This window comes from Physeter macrocephalus, chromosome 21 (genome assembly GCF_002837175.3).
Source record: "Physeter macrocephalus isolate SW-GA chromosome 21, ASM283717v5, whole genome shotgun sequence".
Classification (NCBI taxonomy): domain Eukaryota; kingdom Metazoa; phylum Chordata; class Mammalia; order Artiodactyla; family Physeteridae; genus Physeter; species Physeter macrocephalus.
In genome coordinates, this window is record NC_041234.1 from 8,241,821 (window position 1) to 8,250,209 (window position 8,389).

At 45.0% G+C, this 8,389-nt stretch overlaps 1 pseudogene; it reads right to left on the minus strand.

Annotated features, from left to right (window-relative positions):
- Positions 1-2,925: 2,925 nt before the first annotated feature.
- On the minus strand, positions 2,926-3,594 carry LOC102985003 (ferritin light chain-like; annotated as a pseudogene).
- Positions 3,595-8,389: the final 4,795 nt, after the last annotated feature.

Sequence of the window (8,389 nt, forward strand, 5' to 3'; positions counted from 1 at the left end):
CTCATAATGTCAAACTTTCCATTCAAAATCTCTACCTGGGGACTTCCCTGGTGGTGCACTGGTTAAGTCTCCACGCTCCCAATGCAGGGGGCCCGGCTTTGATCCCTGGTCAGGGAACTAGATCCCGCATGCATGCTGCAACTAAGGAGCCTGCCTGCCAAAACTAAGACCCGGTGCAGCCAAAAAAAAGGTAATAAATAAATAAGTAAATAAAATAAAATGCTATGATGAATGTGGGTAACAGAGAGCTATCAACTATCTGTAAAAAAAAAAAAATCAGGACTTCCCAGGTGGAACAGTGGTTAAGAATCTGCCTGCCAATACAGGGGACATGGGTTCGATCCCTGGTCCAGGAAGATCCCATATGCCTCAGAGCAACTAAGTCTGTGCGCCACAACTACTGAGCCTGCGTGCCACAACTACTGAAGCCCGCACGCTTAGAGCCTGTGCTCCGCAACAAGAGAAGCCACTGCAATGAGAGGCCCACGCACCGCAACGAAGAGTAGCCCCTGCTCTCCGCAGCTAGAGAAAGCCTGCACACAGCAACGAAGACCCAACTCAGCCAAAAAAAAAAATCTAGTTTTTAACTAGGAGACCCATGGATGGGTTTCAGAAGGTCTTTGAACTTTCTAAAATAGTAGATGAACTTCAGATCATTCCTGAGAACCTGTATGGTGTTTTTGTGTTTTTTTTGAGGGAGGAGAGAAAGCATAGGGTGGCTGAGGGAGGTGAGAAAAAGACCAGAGACTGGTGGGGCCAGGAAGACATATTTCACCTACCGTACAGCTTTCTCACGAAGTGGAGGAAAAGTCACCACCCAGGAAGAGACCACTGTGCGTGTGCCACGTGGGCGGGTGGGACAAGCTGAGCCAGCCTGTGGGACTCATGGGCTGTGGCCTAAAACATTACCCCTGGGAAACTGTGCACAATAAAACCACCAAGGGAGTTAAAACACTCAAACCAGCTGTTCAAGAATGGCCTTTTCCTTCCTAAACCCTGTAGGCCAGATGTCACTTCCCAGCTGTTTCCTTTCATAGTTTCTCTGCTTTTGTGGATCCCTCAAGGGCCTGTTGATGAGTAAAGAATGTGGAGATCAAATGATAGCCCAGCCCATTCGAAAAGGGTAATTCAAGAAGAGCACAGGTCCCCATTGCTGCTGCTTCTGTCTGTCCAACGTACCAATCACCAGGTGAGTTTTCTTTGGAAAGCCACAGACCTAACAATAAGGGCTGATGATAACCAGCCTGGAATTCATTTTAGAAAGAACCACTTTCTCGGAGTGATCTCTTCAGTGAGTTTCTCCAATCCCTGCACACGTGTCCCCTCATCACCAAAATGTTCACTGGCCCTTCTTATTCTGGACAGTGATGTCAGCATCGTCAGTGAGTTTGTTTTGAACTTCTTTCATTAAGCTGAGAGTTTTCTTCCTGAATTATAGCAGATTATTTCATGTAGACAAAGAGCTTAGAATCATCATGGTAGACACTCCATAAATAGGGGCTCTGTGCCACATAAAATAGGTGATATGCTTCCCAGTTTACAGGCAAGGAAATAGGTGCCCGGAAACTAATCAAAATCATCCTGGCTGACGACGGTCAGCCTTTAGAGCAGAGGTTTGTACCTGTGGCTATTCATTAAAGTCACCTAGGGAGATTTTAAAACTAGCAACACATGGAACCACCCCCAGAGATTCTGTTTCATTGGTCTGGGTGGTGCCTGGGCATCCTTCACTTTCAAAAGTTTCCCAGAGGATTCTAATGTGTAACCAGGATTGAGAACCAATACTTTAAAACTTCACTCTAGTCTACAAGCTCTATTTGCCTCTTCCAGACAGCATTTGGTCCAATGGCACAGTTTTACAGATGAGAACACTGAGGTCCAGGGAAGATGAATGATTTTCTTAAGGCATCAGAACTGGAACTAACCATTAAAAAAATCACAATTTATAACCCTTCTTTGCCTCTGCATCATCTAAACGCAAACTTGCTTGAGCATAAGAATCACCTGATTGCTTGTCAAAAATAAAAACTCCCAGGTTCCTCCCCTGGATATTATTATTAAGTAGGCCTGTGGTAGGGTCCAGCTGTCTGTAATTTAATAAGTATCCCAGTGGTTAATATAATCTGGCCAATTTGTCAGTTCTGTATCATTTTTGTTTAAGATTCCACATATAAGTGATATCATGTGATATTTATCTTTGTCTGTCTGGCTTACTTCACTTAGTTTGATGATCTCTAGGTCCATCCATGTTGCTGCAAGTGGCATTATTTCATTATTATTTTTTAAAATTTTATTTATTTTTGGCTGTGTTGGGTCTTCGTTGCTGTGCACGGGCTTTCTCTAGTTGCAGTGAGCGGGGCTACTCGTCGTTGCGGTGCGCAGGCTTCTCATTGCGGTCGGTGGCTTCTCTTGTGGCGGAGCATGGGCTGTAGGCACACGGGCTTCAGTAATTGTGGCTCACGGGCTCTTGAGCGCAGGCTCAGTAGTTGTGGTGCACGGGCTTAGTTGCTCTGCGACATGTGGGATCTTTCTGGGCCAGGGATCGAATCCGTGTCCCCTGCATTGGCAGGCAGATTCTTATTCACTGCGGCAACAGGGAAGTCCCTATTTCATTCTTTTTTTTATGGGTGAGTAATATTGCATTGTGTATATACACCACATGTTCTTTATCCATTCATCTGTCGATGGACATCTATGTCTATTCTGGACTAATGTGATTGTTGGTATTTTCTTTCTTGCTTCCTTTCTTCCTTCCTTTTTTTTTTTTTTTTTGCTGCAAAAAGCTTTATTGTTTCCATTTGGTCCAAGGTTTGGGAGAGAGCTCCAGGGTGGTTAAAAAGCTGCCTAGTGGCTGCAGAGCGGGGCTTCAGGCAGAAGCCCTGACGCCAGAGGGGCTCCTTAAAGGCCGCTGGGCTCCGGACGCTCCTAGTCGTGCCGGAGGGTGAGCCTTTCGACGAGGGACTCGCCCAGCCCCGCCTGGGGACCAGCCGGCCTGCGGAGGTTGGTCAGGTGGTCGCGCATCTTCTGGATGAGTTTCACCTGCTCATCCAGGAGGCGGCTCTCCGGGAGGTCACGGAGGCGGGGGTCTGCGCGGGCAGAGCCCAGGGCGTGCAGGTCCACAAGGGCCTGGTTCAGGTTCTCCTCCGCGAGCGAGCGCGACGGCTTCCACAGCGTCCTGGGTTTCACCCCACTCATCCTGAGACGCTTCTGCACGTCCTGGAAGAGGGCGCGGCTGCCGCCCTGCTTTTGCGTTTTCCAGAGGCGCTGGGCGCCCTCACGCTTCCCCCCGGGCACTTCGCGGAAAAAGTGGCCCAGGCCCTGCAGAGCCGCGTCGTGGCGGTGGAAATAGGAGCCCAGAGAGAGGTAGGTGCGGGAGGCCCGCAGATGCATGTTGACCAGGCGGTTGACGGCGGCCTCCACCTCGGCGGAATCATTCTGACGAATCTGGGAGCTCGTGGTGGATCGGTAATACGGAGTTAAGCTCAAAATACGGTGTTGGCGGTCCCGGTGGCCGAGGACAGCTGACTGGCTAATTGCGAAGGGCGCAACTGGAAAAAAGGTTGGAGGGTGGTCAGAGGCTGGAGCAAAGGGCATCCCTGGGTCTGTTCCATCCAAACAGTGTTGAAGCAAGAGACAGATCGGGGGACCGCCGAGCGCACTGCCAGCTTCCTCTTTTTAAAAGGTAAAAATCTCCCAGAACGTGGAAGTGGTCAGACTGTGCTCTGGGAGTGCAGTTTTTAACAGGTAGGAAAGAAGGATTATTAGGGACCTGAGGAAATATGGGGGGTAGAGATGACCAGGCGCCAGGAGGTAGAATGACAGGTACATGCCCATTTCGTTCATGCCCATCTCAGATGTCTTTTGCTTACTGTTTTGCATTGGGCGGAGTCAGGATTCAAAGAGAGATATATTGGGCGCCCCTGGGTCTGTTGTGTCCACGCACCGCTGTAGCAGGAGACGGAGCCGCGGGACTGCCTGTTGATATTTTCTAAGCTAAAGAATATTTTAGCTGTTTCACGGTGGTACAAAAAAGAACTTAAATATCATTTTAGTGATTTCCCCTGTGTGAAGACATGAAGAAAAGGTAACAGCCCTGCTTTATCAAACTCTAGGCTTCAGTTACAATTCCGTAATTCTTATTTTGTTTGGTTGTTGTTGTTGAAGTGGGTAGTTCTTTACTCAGAAGAACATGGATATTCGTTTCAATTTGTAATAAGTTGTGAGCTGAACTCAAATGGTTATAGCTTCCGGAACAGAGAATAAACTGGCTACTACTGTGACCAATTATAATGACACATGCCACTCTGTTCTCTGCTCCAAGTTTGGTGGTTTCCGGTCAGGAAGGGTGAAGCAGCCGTAGTCTTAGGTGGCCAAGCGGAGAGTGCAGCTCAGCAAGCATTTGTCGTAGGACCCCTGATGAGCATGTGACTCCACAGGAATGCCCTTAAACTCCAGTCTTCCAGGCAGCTTTACTAAGAAGTACAGTGGAAAGAGCCCTGGAATCCAACTCTGAAAACCTAGGTTCTGAAATATTGTCCTCCCACCTACTTGCTCTAGAACTATGATCAAATCATTTGACTTCTAGTCAAATGGCTCATTTGAGGCTCATTTCCCCATCTGTAAAGAGAGGATAATGATATCCGTTCTGCCTCTCTAGGGAGGGATATTTGAGTATCATATTAGCTAACATATTAGTTAGCATTTGCCATGTAACAATCACAAACCTCTGTGGTATATGACAATAAATATTTGTTTTTCATAGACCTACAGGTTTTAGCTAATCTAGGCTGGGCTTCCTGGGCAACTCGGCCAATGTTGGCTGGATTCACATGCCTGGAACGTTGACGGATCCCCCCAGGGCTGGACAAGGGTGATTAACCCAGATATATCCTTCTCATGGAAATGGCAGGAGTGCAAGATTGCAAGAGAACAGGCCCCATTGTGGAAGCCCTTTTACAAGCCTCTCCTGTGTCATATCTACCATTGGTCAAAGCAAGCCACATGGCTGAACTGAAACTTAAGGAGTGGGCTTGTATACCTGGCCTTTTGATGGAAAGATGTGTAAAGTCACACAGTGAATGGTATGGATACTGGGAAAGATGAGGAAATTGGGTTATTAACGCAGTCTTAACACAGCTGATGCTTATGAAGTGCTATGCAATATATATTAATGTAATGAAACTTCTGTGATCCAGAATATGTAAATTAACCATATGTGAACTAACTGAGTCACTTTTATGGATAGAAGAGAGTATAACTCAGTTTATATTCCAAATATTTTCCATTTCAGTGGGTTTATAGGTAGCATTATATATAGTGCCTTCGTCATTATTGTGTTGCTTGGTTGGCAGTTTGGGACACAAGTTTAAATGACTTGGTTGTCTGAGAGAATTTTTTCTTTTCTCCTGGATTAGGATCTTGAAGAAAGCCAGTTGTGTATGTCAGAGTTTCATTTCACAGTTTAAAACTATGTTTCTCTGGCTGATTCCAGGGAAGGAGCGAGATCGATTCAAGAGGAGCATAGACTATGATGATAAGTCAGGAAGTAAGGAAGTGATCAGAAAAATGTTAGGGACATGCCACAAGTACAGAGGAGCCAGCTTGAAGGGGCTTCTTCTGGCTAAATCTTAGACAATTTGAGCACCAAAATAATTAATTACAGTACTGAATTATAAACCAATGGAAAAACAGGTATATAAATGGATAAATGGGGGAGAAGGGTGGTGGGCTTTTGCTTACAAGTACAATGCCAAGGGTCAGTGTGGAGGGAGTCCTAGAGTTGGAAGATTATCATTTTGCAACCATCATAATAAAGCCTCAGTCAGGCAAGAATCATCAATGGATACTTAATGAAGGGGAACTTTTGATGGGCAGGATATTTCCATGGTTGTTAAGTGTCTCCCCAGAGATTGCTCATTAGTAGCAAGGGAAGGAAAAAAAGAGTAATTATACAATGGAAAAATTGGGCAACACCTAGACCAGGTGACCAAAATTAACATCACCAGTGAAGGAGAGATGGATATCCTGTAGCTCCAGAGGTGATACCCTGAAAAGGATACATGTCACCTACGTAGTATTTTGACTGAGAATGTATAATCTGAATCTAATCCTGAGGAAATATCAGCTGGACACAAAACAAGGAAAAGGAGGTGGGACAGTATTCTTTCAATGTCAGTGTCATAAAAGACAAAGGCTGTGGAAATGTTTGAGATGAAAGGAGTCTGAAAAGACATGACAGCTAAATGGCAACACCTGAGCCTAAACTGAACAGTATACTGCAGGGGAAGTGAAAATACCATAAAGGACGTTTTTAGGTCAACTGACAAAATTGAAATGTGGACAGTAGATTAGACAAAAACACTGTTCTGACCATGATGAAGTAACAGGGACCAGATTTACCCTCCTACCTTAAACAACTAAAGAACCAGATAAAATGTACGAAATGATGGTTCGTAGACATTGGACAATAGGCAGCACAGGACAGAGATCCCTAAGAGAAGAGAAACAAACAAGGTGAACCCTATGATTGCCCTTGTTTACTGCCTGGAGCCAGTTTGCAAGCCTCAGTGCAGGGACGGGAAACGCAAACAGAACCCCCAGGTTTCCTGAGTTGAGGAGACATAGTTGGGAATTTGGAGAGGCCACGGTGGCTAGGATTCGCAGGGCAGGGGACCAGAGAGGAGAGCGCTGCCTGGAGATTGAACTCTGGAGGTCTGCAGAGGGGCTCCCTTGAATCGTCAGCTTAGTGCTGATCTGTACATGAGGGTTTTTTTTTTTTTTTGTACATGAGTTTTTAAGGAAACTAGCTGAGGCCAGGGAAATAATCTCCCAAAAGTATCAAGTGGAAAACTTCTTGGCGATAACACAGGTTTGGGAGTAGTTCATCTTCCCTTTAGCTAGACTGGAGAACCCTCGTAGTATGTGTGCATTAGGTAGAGTACTTAGAAAGGTGTTGTCTCAATAGCGGGATCAAGCTAGGCCTAGACTAAAGGCTGCTCTGGTCTGATTCAGCCTAACAAAGCTGAAAAGCAAGATTTGAAAGAATCAAATTATTTCCAAGTAACTTAACTGCATCCCAGAGGAAAGCTCAAAATTATTTACCAAGAATTACAGAATATTACAAAAATTACTTTTAAAAAACCCAGCAGCTAACAATGAACCCAATGTCTGGCGTCCAATTAGTCTGTAACTGTACTGCGGTTATGTAAGAGACTATCTCTACTCTTAGGAAGTATACACAGAAATATTTAGGGATCAAGGGGCATGGCGTATGAAATTTGCAAAGAGAGGGGTGGAGAATAGGTAAATCTGGGTAAAGGATATACAGGGTTCTTTGTACAACGTTTATTTTTACAGCTTGTGAATTTGAAGTTATTTCCAAGTAAGTTAATTCAAAAAAGAAATATAAAAACGATGTTTCTTGTACCTCAGAAACCAGCAGAATCCTATTTGGATAGTGCTATGATGGCGCTCAATCTATCCACAAGAATGTGTATAACTTTCAATTATCAACGGCTACAGAGAATTCAAAATAGCATTTAGAGGGAATCCCGCAAAGGCAGCAAATTGGGGGAAAAAAGAAGAGAAATATAACAAATAGCTATTTGTTACCATGATGGGCATTTGGAAATTCTTTAAGTGTTGGCTTTTTCCCCTCATCAGCCAATTCCTGTATTTTGCTGAAGTGAGGGATTTTCCAATTTGCTTTTCTCCAACCTGTCCTGACATTGCTATCTATTGCATTCTGGATGTATGGAATCTAGAGCGTTTCTGATGTAGGTGCTGAGGCAATCTGACTTACTGCGCAAGGAAGGAACAGCTTCTAGTATGAGGCAACCAGCGACAGGGAGACCAGTTCCTGGTCTCAGTAGAACACAGCAGTTCCAGGTGGAGCCAACAGTTTTCTGCAGAGCTTGAGGCTACAGTGTTTCCACATGTTCAGTCAAAGGTGGGGGCGTGTGAACATTCTGATGGGAACTGGATTTGTCAGAACAATAGGAAATAGACTTAACCAGAGAACTCTGGTTCCTTCTCTTCCTGGATAACCCTTGAGGTCCTGCAATGTGGGTCTAATGTTCTGTTGAGGGCTTCACTGTTCTTATCCTTTGACCAGTTGGAATTATTTTTCTACATCGTGTGATCCTCAGCTGCAAGAAGAAAATCCCTAAGTTTATGCTGCATCAAGGTGATGAATGTAAATTCCCTGATCAGTGTGGGTTTTGGGGCATCTGTAATATCCTAGCATTTGGGCCTGAGAGAGAGGAGGAAGTGTCACAGGTTTTGAAGCCAATGGAATAGTCCCTATATCTGATATTTGGGAATAAATTAGACCAAAGGAAATAGATTATTAGTGGTGTGTGTGTGTGTGTGTGTGTGTGTGTGTGTGTGT